At 44.7% G+C, this 16747-nt stretch overlaps 1 long non-coding RNA gene across 1 annotated transcript; it reads left to right on the plus strand.

Annotated features, from left to right (window-relative positions):
• Positions 1 to 297: 297 nt before the first annotated feature.
• LOC118171425 lies at positions 298 to 16205 on the plus strand. The gene is made up of 6 exons (XR_004753198.1): positions 298 to 1147; positions 2170 to 2271; positions 4139 to 4254; positions 13706 to 13900; positions 14414 to 14455; positions 14803 to 16205. It is a non-coding gene; the product is annotated as an uncharacterized LOC118171425 (long non-coding RNA).
• The last annotated feature ends 542 nt before the right edge of the window (positions 16206 to 16747 follow it).

Here is a 16747-nt window from a genome sequence, read left to right on the forward strand (position 1 = left end):
GGGGGGGAGAAGGTCCACAGATCAAGGGTCTAAAGGCCTTTGACTGCCAGGAGATGGTTTAAATTTGATTGCCCTTATCTTACTGTGTGGCTTTTACCTGTAGGAGGCAGAAGATAAGTGAGGAGGCTTCTCTGCCCAGATAGAGGACTGACAATTCTGACCTGGTGTTCTTCACACCTTGAAGAAAATTCTGTCAGTTCAGGTACTTTTCTGTCCGTTTTTGCCACCACAGTATTAGAGGGCATGGGAGTAGATCTGGGCCAGATACTGCTTGTTCATGGTCTCATCGGTTTCAGGGTTTGAAATGTCTTGGTCTTGTCCAGGAAGTCTCTTGTGGCTGTGGTGGGCTATGTAGGTCAGCGGTATCCAGCTAGACATGCGTGTGCTAGAGAAATGAAAGTCTGCCCTATAGCAGCATTCAGAGGACTCTGAAATGTCCACCCTGGTCAGTGAGTTCGACAGACAGCAGTTGTCAGCAAAAGGCAGTGCAACAAACCTGCTGCCAGGAAGGCTGCAGCTGCTTTTATTTCTTGTGATCAGGGCCACGATTTGGGGTGCTTGGATGGAGATGAAAATGGAAGTAATGAAACTTGGCTGATTTCAGCTTTTTTAAAGCTCCAAGAATTAGTCATGCTAGGCAAAAGACATCAGTCAAATGTGACTCAGATCCTCCTCCTCTCTCCCTGCGGGGAGTGTAAAAGAGTTGGTCTAACTCATGTTCGTTGTCCAAGCAGGGCATCATTCCCACTTTACGGACGTCTTTGAGTCTCGTGATGTCCCCTGTGCTTATGGCTGGGAACGTTTGTGAGCTGGTGGTATTCCTCAGAGTTGGTAATGCAAAAGAAAACTAGCAAGTCCAAGCCCGGGAACGTTCACAGCTGTAGGAGAAGTTTTTGCTGCAGGAGCAGAGGACTGAAGGCAGTCTGCTTTCCAATGGGGTTGTCTCCTGCTCTTCTTCCCCGTGGCAGGGGGAGCAGCACGGAGGTGACCCCCATGCTGCTGGGTCTGCCCATTGCCCAGTTCACTGCTGCTGCGTGGGGAGCCCGTGGGTGGGTGCAGGCACCCAGCGAAGGAAGCAGGATGGGAGAAGGAGAGAGCTCTGACTGTTCCTAGCGTGGAAGTGGAGCTGCTGAGCAGAAGCCAGCAGGTATGTTACCCCAGGGTGGGGGCAGAGGTGGGAGCTGAGACAGGGAGGGGTCAGGAGAAAGGAAAATGCTGTCCTGCAGGGGGGCTGGGACTGAAGGGGATGGGAGGAGGAAGAGGACACCAGCAGGGAGGAAAGGATGTGGAGGTGGGAATGCTACCTCAGAAGGCATCTGGGGATGACTAGGAAGTGCCTTCCCTGCTGCTGGAAAGCTTGGGGCTGGGGCCAAGAGAAACCTGTCGTCCCAGCCCTGGCCTTGTCTGGGGTTGGGCTCTCTGGGCTGTCTCTGAAAGTACCCAGTAAAGTTGGTGTGATTCCTCTTGGGCATTGTACAGTTTGGTTAGCCTAAGTCAATTCAACAAGAAGCACTGTTTCAATCCTCTTTATGAACCAACTTTTTTTTTTTTAAAATTACTTCTTTGGCAGAAAAAAAAAATCCTAATGGAAATTTGCCTCTTTCCCCAAAACAGAATTCTCTTTCAGCTCTTCCCTATGGAAAATTCCCAGCCAGCTCCAATCCTAAAGCATGATGCCAGAAAATATGTAGCAGGCTTTAGCAGAGGGTGACTTTAGGGTATAATGTATCATTTAATCCTAACTAGGGCACCATAGCTACATGAGTTTGAGAACATGAGCAGGCACTCAGCATCCCTAACTCAACATGCATTAGGCAATCCATCAAAAACATACATGTGGAACGGGGAAAACATTTATAATCATTTTTCAGTTTTGAAAGCTTAGTTCTACCCTGAGAAAGAAACTGGCAAAGTGTTGTCAGATATGCCACTTCTGCTTGCTCTTACTGAATTCCAAATTCAATGTGTTTGCTTTATAAATAAAAAAGATGCACTTTCTTAGCAGATAGTTTCACCAACAACCAGCCTGAAAGAGAAAAAAGGTTCTTCCTTTTATAAAAAGAATGCTGGAGAGAAAATTATTTGGCATGTTTACAGGTACAACAGACTTGAATGTTGAAGTTGGTTCTATTGATGCTCAAGAAATAATAGTCTCCAGTTCTCCCACAGCTCTGCTGCTGCTTTTCTACTCAGAAAAGAGACCAGCTGACTGAGGAAGTACTGTTGCCTTCAGCAGCAAAAAGGATTTGGGCTTCAAGCCTGCCTCAAAAGGTAACTTAAAGCCTATTCATGGAAACATTGCCTGATTTAGCAGACATCCTGGGAAAAAATCAGGCTTCTGGACAGGAAACAGCATGGATTGGCAGTGGTAAACAGTATCACATTGGGAAGGGAAGGGGAGAGAGAGAGGCAGGTGAAGTGCTTCAAGATGTGGTAGAACTTAAGTGACCTTCCATGGTTTGTTGATGGGTCTTTTTGTCTAGACTATGCAGAGTTGTCTTTTAGAACTTAGCTCATGGGCTTTAATCAGGTACGTCAAACTTGTGTCCTGACACTGAAGCACTTTTCTAGTTTCAATGCAAAGTGCTGGCTTGCCTGCCTGCCTTTGACAGGAGCTGAGCAAGGAGCAGCTCTGGGTCAGACATGGGTGCCTGATGTCATGGTCCAGCACTTGGTCTTTAGCAGCAGCCCAGCGCTGCTACATCAGCACAGCTTAAGGGCAGAACTTCAGTTTTGAAACTTAATATGTGGATAGAAGTTAGCTTATAGCATTTCTTGGAGCCTGAGAACAGGCCAAGGCTTATAGAGGCACTGTCCCCTTGCTGCTTACTGAAATCCCAATAGCACAGGAGTTCTCACTGGATGAACAAAATGGTTGCTCCTTTTCCTTAAGAGTGACTTCTTCCAGACACACCTAGAGAGCTTGTCTACAACCAAATCGCAACAGATACTCAGTCACAGACCCATCAATGTAAATTATTGTCAAAGGCATGAAAAGGCATTTTATTTATCACTAATTTCACTACAGGTATCAAGGACAGGTTTCTTCTGCCCAAAAATAGCTGTGAATTTTTGGAGACCATTAACATGGAACTGTAGAATATTGTGAGTTAGAAGGGGCCCACAAGGACTGAGTCCAAAAACTACCCAGAGACCAAAACCACCCAGAATCCAAACCTGTGTCCAAGAGTGTTGTCTAAACATTTCTTGAATGCCAGCAGACTCAGTGCCATGCCCACTGCCCCGGGGAGCCTGTCCCAGTGCCCGACCACCCTCTGGGTGCAGAACCTTTCCCTAACCCCCAGCCTGACCCTCCCCTGTCCCAGCTCCATGCCGTTCCCTCGGGTCCTGTTGCTGTCCCCAGAGAGCAGAGCTCAGCGCCTGCCCCTCCGCTCCCCTCGTGAGGGAGCTGCAGGCCGCCACCATTAGCTCACCCTTAGGAATGTGATACTTTTTTTTTTTTTTTTTTTTCCAATTTGAAAACTTCTGTTGCAGCCAGACTAGTTTTGGTTTAGTTTGCTTTTTGAATCCTCAGATTTGTTGACTTCCATTTTCAGCCTTGAGAATCCGATGCAAGGTGGACCAATAACCAAATGTCCTTGACAGCATGCTTGACCCCGACTTGTGCATATCCTTGCTGTTTGCCTCAGAGCCTTGCTTCTAGGCAAGACTTGAAAATTTAATGTAAAAAAGAAGAGCAACAGATTCTTTTTAGAATAAGAAAGAACTACTAAAACAAACAAACAAACAAACAAAAAGCCAGCCATAAAAACAACCTTTCATGTCACTATGCATTATGAAAAGGGGGAAAAAAAAAAGTCCAAAGTTCTGTGCCCCCTTTCTTTGTAGGTCTCCTTTGATGATTCTTTCAAGCAGTTGTATCTTGTTTTTATTTATTTATTTATTTTATTTATCTGGTGTGAGACTTCCCTGCAAATAAAGTTTCTCTTGTTTTTCATTATGTAAAATATGAAGCTTTACATTGCTGCCTTTCACGTGCCATCATAAGCTTCTCTTACAGTTTGAAACAAAAGGCACATTCTTGCTGGCTTTCCTTGTTGTTGCATCTCATTTTTGAGAGTGATAAAGATGAAAGTCAAAATGAACGGCAGTGTTTAGGATCCATTTTGTTTCTCAGGGCTACAGAGTAAGAAGCACTCAGCATTTCACCATTCCTGTGGAAAAGACCAACCAAAGGTTTAATGAAGGAAGTCTTGTTTCTGAACATTTAACCACGGTTCCAATCTCATAATGGTAAGATTTCCACTGCTGTTGGCAGTTCTGAAATGTTTGGTTAGTGTGTTATCTTTTCTGAATATATAAATACAAAGATGTGCTTGAAAAGGTAGAAAGTAATAGGAAGTTAAGTCATGCAGAGTGATAGGCAAGCCCCAAATGTACCTTGTTTATCTCGTACCTCTGCACTGAGTTGCAGTATTGCATAATGTCACAAGTGCCGTGTATTTTCTCTAGCAAGGTGATGCATTTTAATTAAATTCACTGTTTAAAATTCAGTTATTCATTAAAGGTACCCAGTTATCCAGAAAGAAGTACTGACCTTGGATGAAGACCTTCTGGCTCAAGAGGACTGATAGGGCTATAAATTAAAAAGACGACATTTCGTAATTAATAACAAAAAAGAAGAGTTCCTTGGCCAGTTAACCATGTAGATGTATACCATTTGCCTCCATTAGTTTATCTAAAATGGCAAAATGACACTGTTCTCTGATATCAGCAAACCAGCCAGGGCGTGTGTCCTGCTCTTTCTCTTCCATGGGCTCTGGACTTTGCTGCTGCCGGCCAGGCCAGGGCCTCAGTTCCCCCATGAGTCGCACCCTCTCCTTTGACCATGGTGGGGGCCTGTGGGTGTTCTTGGTTTGCGGTTCACCTCTGAAGGGCCTTTTTGTGATGGAGACAGGCAGATATAAAAGCTTCACAAATTTCAGTCTGCTTTTATCCACAACAAAGCATGTGCAGTTCTCATCAAACAATAAAACATTGATTCATTTGTGCCCTTATTTTTTGTTTTCCACTGCTCAAGTGTTCTCTGTGCTGAGGTTGAATCTTTCAGGGCCCAGCAGCTGTTTGCCAGCAGATGTCTTCTTTGCTGAAACAGAGAGTCCCTGTTTTCTCCTAGTGCCTTTTGTCCTTGGCTAGCCTCAGTGTAAAGTAACCTTTGCTATAGAAATAGGCTTCTTGTTTCTCTCATCTGCCCAAGGTTCCCTTGTCTTTGAATTTTGTCTTCTTTCTTCTCAGATCTAGGACTAATTTGGACTTGTTTTCCAGTGTTATCCCATCCTCAGCCACTGAGATAGGCAAGAAAACAGAATTATTCTTTCGTTCTCCCAAATTATGATTGACCTGGCCTCCAATGGTCTTTGCGCAACCTATGCATAGGTAAGCAGGTAAAAGACACTGTGGTCTTAACATAAGAAACATGGGACAATAGGCAGTGAAAGATGGTCAGAAGAAAAGGAAGCAAACAGATTTCAGACAAATAAATTGGATTGAAGAGTTTTCCAGAACTACTGAAGTGTCAGTGAGTAAGAGCTTACTCTACCTGTGAAAATTTAAGCTGCAGTACAAAATCCATGTGTGCTTTGTTAAGGGTAAAGGTTTGAAAAAGCAAAGCTTTTTTTGTTTTTGTCAAGACAGTGTAATCTCTTACTATCTAGGAAAGCGTGATTAAAGAAACACTGTCTTTGGGGGTTGCAAGTACGTGTGCTGGGCGAATGAAGTGAGTGATGGTTAAAGGTCAGAGCGTGCTGTTGATAAGAGATATTGAAAGCATGAAAGAACCACAGAGGACCAATTTCAGTTCCTGTATCATTACAGCAGGTGATGTATGAAGTTGATAGAATAGCTGAACAAAGCAAACCACAATGAAGACAGGATACTTAAAGTAAAATACAGAAATAAATGAGTCATGCCCTTTTATTAAAGTGGAGGGAAATACATATCTACCTCAGTTAATTTTTTAGTGTGATATAAAGGCAGCCTTTAACAAAATGGAAAAATCCCAGTTCCACTCCGTTCCCTTTAACCCAATCAACCAAAATCCCCTTACACTGTGATAGTGTAGTATTACCAAAAAATCAATCTTTGTTTGTCAGGAGACTCAGGTTTAATCTTTCTTTGAATCAAAGCCATGTGGTGCTCGGTCAGAAACAAACACATCTGTACTCACATATCCAGAGTTAAACAGCAGGAGCAAAACCATGCAGTGTCTGTCACTGAGTGCAAGTTCTCAACCAGATGCAGTGCTGTCTGAAGACACCCAACCTCTCACCAAGGTGTGGCACAGGAGGGCTGATGCTTAATGAGGGCTGATGCTGAATGGTCCCTCCCGGTCCCCCTCCCAGCTGGGAGTGGGCTAGCTCATGGACTGCCCTGCTCTGCTGTGCTGTGAAGACGTCCTCATAAATGGTAGAAGGCACGGGTTTATTTGGGATAGATCATCCCCATGTAATGATTATGTAGTGATTTTTGGAAATTTACTGGATTTGGTGTTCCCTAGGGAACGCTTGACTTTCCAAAGGGAACGCTCATTTGCGGGAAGACCTTGCCCTGGCATTTTCCAAGAGATTACTGCTGATCTATACTTCAGGCCCTCTCAAATTCCCTCTTTGCTCACAAGAAACTTTGCCTTTTATGCAAGAATTTGCTTTTATGTTGCTGCTTCCTACTCTGTTAGTAAATTAGGCATCCAACATGTGCAACCTACAGTGCCCAGCCCTCACACAGCTGATGCCCTCTGAAACAGTCCAAAAAAACACAGGCTGATGCTGTCGGGAAAGCTCAGTCCTCGTGGAGGTTGTCCGTGTGGTCTGTTACTATTTTGTCTGTTGGTATGAAGATAAAGGTCTTGCAAGAAATGAAAGTCTGATAACGTGCTCTGTGTGTGTGGAGGGGTAGGCTCATGTTGACATCATTAGTGCTTGGTCACCTAGGTGATGGATCTTGCTGCCATAGTAACCCGAAGGCTGCATTACTCATCAAATATGAATTTTAACAAACAGGAGTGTTTTGAGGTGTTTGTATCTTCTGTCTCTTGTAACTGTCTGCTGCCCTCTTAAAATGTTTACAGGAACTGTAAAATAAGACTCTTAAGTAAAGATTTTTGTTGGAAGTGTGTCCTGAAAAAGACCTGAAATGTATATGCCTAACCATCAAACTTACAACAGAGATTTTTGAAGAAAGGTCATGCTATTGCTTATTGTTGGCCTTTTGAGCTCTTGCCTCTTGCTTTCCCCCTGCTAGGGAAGCTGATGTCTTAGTTTGTATCAGGGGAGTGTGAGCCAACTTTACATCTTTAGGCATCCCCGTGGATTTGTGATATACTTCTGCCAACATCATGCCTGCAGCCATGTGCTGTGCCAGGGGCATGTCTGGAACATGGATGTTGGCTGGGGGTAGGTTGTGGGACACTAACTTCTTTTGTGACCCAGAAAAAAAGTGATTTAAATACAAGAGGTGCTTCCAGCTTACAGCCTAGTATGTTTATTCAGGGACACCGTACTAGGTGCTGCTGGGGGACAGGCTTTCTTGCACTCAGAACCACCGTGTTCATTTGAGATCTGAGAGGGATGCTTAATAACGAGCCGCAAAACACAGACTGGCAGATCAGCTCAGAAGAGTACTATTTTTTTTAAAGACCTGTATATACAAATTGCCTATTACCAGTAGTCGCACAGTGTACGTCCTCCACTACCCAGAGTGTCTCATCTTTTTCATTTGGACAATAAAGATAGTAGATGTTTAGATTCTTATATAGAGGTACTTAACGGAAGAGATTTTTTAGGTTCCTCATGGCAGAATGGGATGGGATAAGGGGAGTACGTTCTGATGACTCCGGGGGGACGAGCTGACATGGCTGACAGATGAGATTTTCTGTTCTTTGTAAGATTTTATAGGGAATTAATGTAAATCTGAAAGAATACTAATGAAATCAGAACCCTGTGTGATTAAAAACTCTACTGCCAACTTCCTGTCCCACTTACCCAGAGCACTCGAGGCTTACCGTGAAGACAGCAGGGCCTGCACGTGCACCAAGGACAGCAAGACAAATCCCCATGTAAATGGGGAGCTGTGGGATAGGGCAGCCCAGTTATCGTAAGCAGATCTGTGCAAATACTGCTTGACAGGAGGCTAACTGTAGAGTCATGCTTGAATTGATCAAAAGTATGCTCTGATGTCCTCTGCAGTAAGGAATTTTCAGCAGCTCCTGGCACAGTCCACTGATGTGGCTGTGCGGCTGTTGATGCACCTTTTTTAGATGTTTTGAGAAATCCTGAGAAAAATGTATGTTAGTGGTGCTTCAGCTGTAATGTTAAACCCAAACACATTTCCTCTGGACGTTAATGAGACCCTTCAAATTCTCTACTGACCGGCCTCCTCACTGGCAGAACAGGGACTAGCTGTGTCTGCATAATCTGCTAGCCAGTAGTTTCCTAGATTTAGGATTAAATAGCACACAAACCTCGTGAATAGGTGAAATTGGTGGAGAGGAATACAGTTTCATGGGCCTTGAAGACAGAAACACAGGGAAATGGAGGCTGCCACTGGAGGATGTTCCATACATAAAGTCATCTGGGTTTGCTACCTATACACTACAAAGAAAGAGTGGACAGAGAAACAGATTGCAGCATAGTTTTGGGCATCTGCTTGTATTCATTTGGGTTGCCTTTGCTCCTGGGAAGAAAGGTGTGAAGGGGTGCATGGGGACAAGAAGAAGGCTTTAGCAGTATGACTATCTGGCCTGTGTAATGGGGGTAATGTAATATAGCTGGATTAGAGCTAATCTAATTATATTTTTGTTGCTTATCCATTGGCACTATTGCCTCCTAATTGTGGCATCCAGCTGACCTAATGGATCAGTCACTTCTAATCAGTGGACAGCTGCCCTGCATGTCATGTGAGATTAGGCCAGTTTCAGAAGAAACAAAAGTGTGAGGTGTGTATGTGAGAAAGGTTTCATAGCAACGTCTTCTTCGAAATGTTTTACAATTAAATAATCCTTTGTCAGTCCCTTAGGAGGCAAATGCCTGCTCTGGCAGACAGAATTTGGTGACTGCTGGCAAGTTGGTTGAAGTTGAGAGTCCTGGAAAAGCATCCTTCATGGCTGAGATCTGCAAGGGGCTCAGATCTCAATTCCTGATCTGTAAGATCATGAGGCTCAGACACTGCAGCCATGTTCATGAAACTGGAGCACTGCTGTGTGTGTGTGTACCATGCGCTGTAAATAGGAGTGAGTAACTGCAAACCTTCTTTTTTTCCCCAAAGGAAAGCCAGCTGCTTTTCCTTAATCCGTTTTTTTTTTTTTTATCCTAAAATTGTTTAGGATAGTGAATAACAGAAATAAGGGAAGAGGGAGCAACTATAATAGGTGGGAATAAATAACATTTCTAGCCTGTATTGAATTGCTTATACTTTTGTAGAACTTTTTGCAGAAAGCTGAAGGTTCCTAGACCAGGTGTTTGCTTTCAGTGTCTTTAACACAATGATCATTCTCATCACTGGCTGCAGTGACCACGGTATGGTGGAGGAAGGATCTGGAGAGGAGGAATCAGGGCAAAATGCAGGATTGTGACCCTGGATTTCAGGAGAGCAAACTTTGGCCTCTTCAGGGATCTACTTGGAAGAATTCCATGGGTTAGGGCCCAGGAAGGAAGGGGGGTCCAAGACAGCTGGTCAGTATTCAAGTATCACTTCCTCCAAGCTCAAGATCAGTGCATCCCTATGAATAAGAAGGCAAGCAAAGGGGGCAGAAGACCTGCATGGATGAGCAGGGTGCTCCTGGCAAACCTCAGACAGAATAAGGAAGTTTACAGCACGTGGAAAAAGGGACAGGCCATGTGGGAGGAATACAGGGACACTGTCAGAGTATGCAAAGATGCAACAAGGAAGGCCAAAGCCCAGTTGGAATTAAATCTGGCAAGGGATATCAAGGACAACAAGAAGGGCTTCTTCAAATATATAAGTAGAAAAAGGAAGACTGGGGAAAATGTTGGCCCACTGCTGAATGGGATGGGTGCCCTGGTGACAAAGAATATGAGAAGGCAGAGGTGCTAAATGTGTTTTTTTCTTTTGGTCTTTACTGCTAAGATCAGCCCACAGGAATCTCAGACCCTGGAGACAAGAGAGGAAGTCTGGGGAAAGGAGAACTTTCCCTTGGTCAAAGAGGGTCAGAGATCATCTAAGCAAACCTGACATCCACAAATCCATGGGCCCCGATGGAATGCACCCATGGGTGCTGAGGGAGCTGTCCGATGTTATTTCTAGGCCACTCTCCATCATCTTTGAAAGGTCGTGGAGAACAGGAGAGGTGCCTGAGGACCAGAAGAGAGCCAAGGTCACTCCAGTCTTCAAAAAGGGCAAGAAGGAGGACCCAGGCAAATACAGGCCAGTCAGTCTCGCCTCCGTCCCTGGAAAAGTGATGGAATAGCTCATCCTGGAAGCCATCTCCAAGCATGTGGCGGATGAGAAGGTGATCAGGAATAGTCAGCATGGACTCACCAAGGGGAAGTCATGTTTAACCAATCTGATATCCTCCTATGATGAGATGACTAGCTGGGCACATGGGGGGGGGGTGTGTGGATGTGGTCTACCTTGACTTCAGCAGGGCTTTTGACACTGTCTCCCATAACATCCTCACAGACAAGCTCAGGAAGTGTGGCCTAGATGAGCGGACAGTGAGGTGGGTTGGCAACCGGCTGGAAGGCAGAGCTCAGGGGGTTGTGCTCAGTGATGCCATCTGGTTGGAGGCCTGTAGCTAGCGGTGTCCGCCAGGGGTCAGCACTGGGCCCAGCGTTGTCCAATTGATTCATCAACAACCCGGACGATGGAACTTGCGGATTTATCTCACAGCCCTCAGCAAGTTTGCTGGTGACACAAAGCTGGGAGGAGTGGCTCATACCCCAGCAGGCTGTGCTGCCATTCAGAGGGACCTCAACAGGCTGGAGGGCTGGGCTGAGAGGAACCTCATGAAGTTCAACAGGGGCAAGTGCAGGGTCCTATACCTAGGGAGGAATAACCCCAAGCACCAGTACAGGCTGGGGGCTGAGCTGCTGGAGAGCAGCTCTGTAGAGAGGGACCTGGGAGTCCTGGTGGGCAGCAGGCTCACCATGACCCAGCAATGTGTCCTCATGGCCAAGAAGGCCAGTGGTGTCCTGGGGTGCATTTAGAAGAGTGTTATCAGCAGGTTGACGGATGTGATCTTGCCCTTCTCCTTAGGAGGCCACATCTGCAGTACTATTTCCAGTTCTGGGCTCCCCAGCTCCAGAGGGACACAGAACTACTGGAGTGAGTTCAGAGGAGAGCTATGAAGATGACTAGAGGACTGGCGCATGTCTTGTACGTGGACAGGCTGAGAGAACTGGTCCTGTTCAGCCTAGAAAAGAAAAGTGAGGGGAGACCTCATTAATGTACATAAATATCTGAGGGGAGGGTTTCAAGAGGATGGAGCTGGTCTCTTTTCAGTTGTGCCCAGTGACAGGATGAGAGGCAACTGGCACAAAGTGAAGCACAGGAGGTTCCAGCCCAATATCAGGGGGCACTTCTTTACTGTGAGGTGACAGATCACTGGGACAGGTTGCCCAGAGAGGTTGTGGAGTCGCCTTCTCTGGAGGTATTCAAAACCCACCTGGATGCCATCCTGTGCAGGATGCAGAGAGGTTGTGGGGAGTAGGCCCGGGTGAAGGTGGAGCTGATGAGGCCATGCTGAGTGCTGTGCACAGGTAGCTGGCCTCGGAGTGAAGAGGCTGCTGAGCCAAGAGAAGTCAACGATCCTAGGTACAGATGTCCACGCTCAGGGTTTGAACAAACACTGATTTTGGTGAAGGTCCTCTTAGATCCTGTCTTTGTCCCTGGGCCCTTCTGAACAGGAGCACTGCAATTGTTATACGTAGTTGAATTTGCTTACTTTGGCTTTTATTTTATTTGGGCTGCAAAACAGAGGATACTTACACAGCAAAGGCTAGATCAATTTCTGCCATTTGCTGACTCCAAGCTTACTTGAATTTGTATAATAGGTGCCGATGCTATAAATAAAAGTGTCCCTGTCTCTTGCACTGAGAACTCTGTCAACCATGCAACACTGAGATTTTGTTAGGTACTAATTACGTTAGGCATATGTATAGGATGCTGCGTGTTGCTAGGAGGGATGGCTGATTCTTCCTGTGTGCTCCAATTTGCAGGAGGTTTGGGTATGACAAACCAAGGTAAGGACAATTTCCCAAGTATCTGAACAAAAGGGCTATTCACTGCATTATCCCCCACAAAAGAGGGGAGAACAGAGGATGTCCGAGCAGTTGTTTGGCTTGGGTTCTCAGTGAGACATTTTTGTCTGTGTGTTTGTCTAACATGCTGGCCATGGTTTTGATATTCTTGTTTTTCCTCTTCTTTCTGGTGTGTATTTTCAGTACTGGGTTCAAAGGCAAGCAACCAAGAAGCAGTATGAAATCTAAGGAACCATGGCCAAAAAAATATTTTAAAAAAATAGTGCTTGCTGTGCTTTGGGCAGTGACCTGGCACCAGGCAACAATTTCAATAAAGACGAAAGAGGCAAAGAGGTATGAAAGGAGATTCAGGCTCTTTCTTCCCAGTCCTGCAGCTGGTTAATATTGAAGTCTCTGTCTCCTAAGGATTATGAGTAGTATTATGGTGTCCTTCAGCCCTCTTGGGTTCGAGGTAATTTTCTAAGCATGTAACATAAAACCCTGAGCTGTTCATCAAGATCTGCTATTTGAAGAGACAGCAGGCTTGTTTCAGAGGACATGGCTGTCAAAACACCACAGCACTTATCTCTGAGCTTTGAAAAACAGTTCTTCAGATAGCTCCTGCATAGAAGCCACCTTTTCTTGCCTTCTTCACTGCCTAAAATCTTTTAGTGGTGATATTCAATGTCGTTCTCCTTTCTCTTCAGCACGTCCTGCTCTTGCCAGAAGGTGTTCTATTCAGGCTGAGCATGCTCGCTCACTCTTAGCAAGCCCTGAAGTAGAAACTGAGGATGGTGATACTATTGTGCCTCATTTAGTTGTGGGCTTGAAAGAAGAGGAAAACTGGGAGATAAGGAAAAAGAAAACAGGAATCAATCAGGTCAGACCATTCTGGTGGCTCAGCCTCATGTCTACTGCTTGCTGAATTGAGCTAACTCCTTCACTTGAACTTTATGCATCTGATAACTGTATGATGGTATGGAGGGCAGGGAACATTTCTTTGGCTTGTGGTAAGTGATCAGCTCATGTCACAAAGGTAGAGAGCTGACTGCTGTTGTCCTAGCGGGCTGGGAGCACGTGTATAAGAGAACAGCCCCCAGCCTGTGGTTTGCAGGCCAGCTGGCAGTGATTTGTACCGAGGCTTGCAGATGGAGTGCCTTTGATCACAGTGTGCTGCTTGACTCATGGGCACGAGGCAGTGAAAGCCGGGGGCTGCTGGTGTAAGCTAACACACACCTGACACCATAGAGATTGGAAACAGTGGCACTTCACTCCCCACATCTCGTGCTGGTGTTATGCTGCATCTGCACTGGAGAACTTCACGTAATGAGTCTGGTGGTTCCAGCGCTGATTTGGCTGAGCTCATTATGAAGGAATGCTTACCTGTACCTTCAGTTTTTTCCAGGCCTAATGACTTTGTGATATTAGTCCTTATGGCCAGGGGGCTATCAGCCAGCCTCCCAAGATCACTTTCTACTCTTTCTTTGCAGGTCCCTAGCAGGAAGGAGGAGGGGGCTCTGGTTCAATTTCTTGCTTCCAGAGAAGACACGTGCCCTGGGCTTTTCCACATCAGCTGATCTTTTCAACATCAGACAAGCAGAATATTGTTGGCTTGCTCAAGTCCAGCTCTTGAATACAGGACTGGAAATGAGGTGGCAGAAGGCAAAGGTAAAGCAAGAGCTCAGGTTATATCTTCTCCTGTATTTGGGGTTCCCTCTTTGGGAACTGGGGAAGGGTAGAACTTTGTCTTGGAGCTAAGATCTGTAGCCCCCCCCCAGCTGCCTTGTGCCACAGTACTACCTAAAGCTAGTCCTGTGCCTCTTATCTTCTTAAACTTGCGTCTCCACCATGTTCCCTCTCTGGTGCTTTTGCTTGTAGTTTTTATCTTAACACTTGCATTCAGATGTAAAGATAAGAACTAGAGCCTTTCTGCTTCCTGGGCTTCCTCAGATTTTGGGCTTAGATCCTGCTCTTTTAAGTAGTGCCCACCCACTCAAATGTCCTCCCTACCAGCCACAGCCTTTCCAGAAGTGATATGAAGTACTCTGCACAGGGCTTTTCAAGTGTTTTGATCTGTGAACCCCCAACATGTTTCCAGTTAAATTGTGGGCACCTCTGTAGAAAAACTCCCCCTAAGTCATAAAAAAAAAAAATAAAATAAATCATTTTAAACAGTTTTGGCAATCTTGTTGTCTCAGGTATGTTCCCTGCTTATCCTGTGACATAAAAATATAGATCAGGTAATTACAGTGCTGTCTCCAAGCCACTTTTTAACTGTCTCTCCCCAGTTTTTCACATATATCTGTTGAGGGACTGGGTGGGTGCAACAACAGGTAACTGAATTTAACAATTGTACGTCTGGTCTGTGCATCCTTTCTGAAATGTGTCTTTTTTTTCTTTATTTTTTATTTTTTAATACTGACTGAAGGATGGTGTTTGTTTATAAAAGATACATCTGGGGTACCTGGAGCTTGCTTGCCTTCCAGGAGTGAGACTAATCCACGATAATTCTTACTATTAGGGGAAAATTACTCACCTGTTACTTTTGAAGAACATAATGGTAATAGATTTCCTTTCTCCTTCCTAGGTGGCCCGATGCTTCCTGCTGCTGCCTAACCATCAGTCCTGTCCCTAAGGAGAGGGGAGAAGGAACAAAAGGCTCAATCCATGATAGCTGTAGTAGGGATTGACGTGCTTCCCCAGCTGGGTGCAGCATGCATTCCCAGGATTGGCAACAAATTCAGCTCAGTTCAGCTATGGATGAGCTTTCCTTGGAAACTACTGGATTGATTCTCTACCTTTGGCTACAGGTAATTGCTTTGCCTCCTGTAGTTATTTTGGGATAATTAGAAGAAGATTGTGCAAAGAGTAGCAAAACTGTTGTTGCATCCTCTCTCTTTGTGGTCTCTTCCTTTAGAAGTGATTATGATTTTTTTTTTTTTTTGGCCCAGTCTGTCTTCATGCTTTCTACCTAGCTGATCTGTTACCAGTGTGGAATAGGAAGGGAAAATGAAAGTATACTTTCAGCACATTGCTATGTTCTGTTCATTTTTACAGCACAGTAACTAGTGCAAGCCATTATTGGAACTGCAGTGGAAAAGCCGAATGATTTAAGGACTTTAAAATTCACATTTTCTTCCAGCCTGATATAGTTATGGACTGTTAATACACTGGGCTGAACTCTGGAATAGATGCAGCTCAGTAAAAGATAAACACATTCTGGCTGGCTTAGCATGTATTAAGGCAGTTTTCTTATGCTCTCTCTTTAATCATTTGACTTTTTTTTTCCTTCGTGAAGTGGTACACTTTTAAAAGGTGAAAAGAGGCAAGGTAGCAGACGGTTCCTCTAATAAGGGTTCATAAAATTCCCACTGATCTGTTACTTTAGAAGTGCTATCATGCTGCTGTGCTTAATGAAAGATCAGTCATGTAAATTGTTCCTGAGATTCAACTTAATTACATGCAAGAGATGGAACCTCTGTTACAAAGGCCTAATAAAATATCAGGTGGCTTTAATTAAGCCAGTAAGGTGGCAGTTTTAAACTGAAATCTGCTTGCTTAATAATGAAAATGACAGTGGATTTGAGCAAGGCATTTATGGACAGCATGTCACTTCTCCACTGCAAGGTAAGAGTCACAATTTTCAAGCTGTGTTAGTGAGAAACCCTAAGTTCATTGTCAGTGTTTATCCTCTAAGCCTCAGACTACATGGCCCACACCTGGAGATTTCCTATTGAAAGATTATTTTAGCCTGAGACTTGGCATATTATAACTAGGGTGATTTTTCTTAATACTTGTAAAGGAAGTCATTTATCCAGATAAATAATTGAAATCTGGAGATGCTTCAGGATGACATGGCTGTGACTGTTACTAAATATTGAAACGTTAAATAAATAAAGATGCTTAAAGTTTTAGACCTTTAATGTGACTAATTTTGTAATCGTTTGAATGCCTTCCTATAGATTTTCAATCACATATTCGGGATTTGGAGTGTAATAAGAGTATTCCAGTTCTATTTGCAAATACTGAAACTTGTAGGTTGTTTGAGGCACTTGTGCATATTTCATTAACAAAGGGCAGCAGGCCATCACCTGGGGCTGATTTTTGGAGAATAATGAGCCTGATGCAAGCAAGCTTCTGGTTCTGAGCTGTGAACAGGAGACCCCCTGACACACACGCTCTGGTGTCGGTCTTGTGGATTTGATCAATCCTACTTTGCATTTAAAAGAGGAAATTAATTGTTTTACTCCAGAGAAGGCCTGGGTTGATTCAGGACATGGCAGGCCACATGGCAGGCCAGCACCTGACTTGCATGGAAAGGGAAGAGCCACTGCCACGTCTTCCTGGTGCTCTGCTGCTGCTTTGGCATGAGGCGATGCTGCCTTTTATTTTGTTTCCCCCTACAAAAATCAACAGGCAAGTTCCATCAGGATCCCTGGTGAATGTCAGAGGACTTCTCCTTATTTCTCTGTTTCTTTCACAAATGACCCAAATATTACATGAGTATTCTTTGCCCCCCTGCCTGCAGGTGT

Source organism: Oxyura jamaicensis, chromosome 9 (genome assembly GCF_011077185.1).
Source record: "Oxyura jamaicensis isolate SHBP4307 breed ruddy duck chromosome 9, BPBGC_Ojam_1.0, whole genome shotgun sequence".
NCBI lineage: Eukaryota > Metazoa > Chordata > Aves > Anseriformes > Anatidae > Oxyura > Oxyura jamaicensis.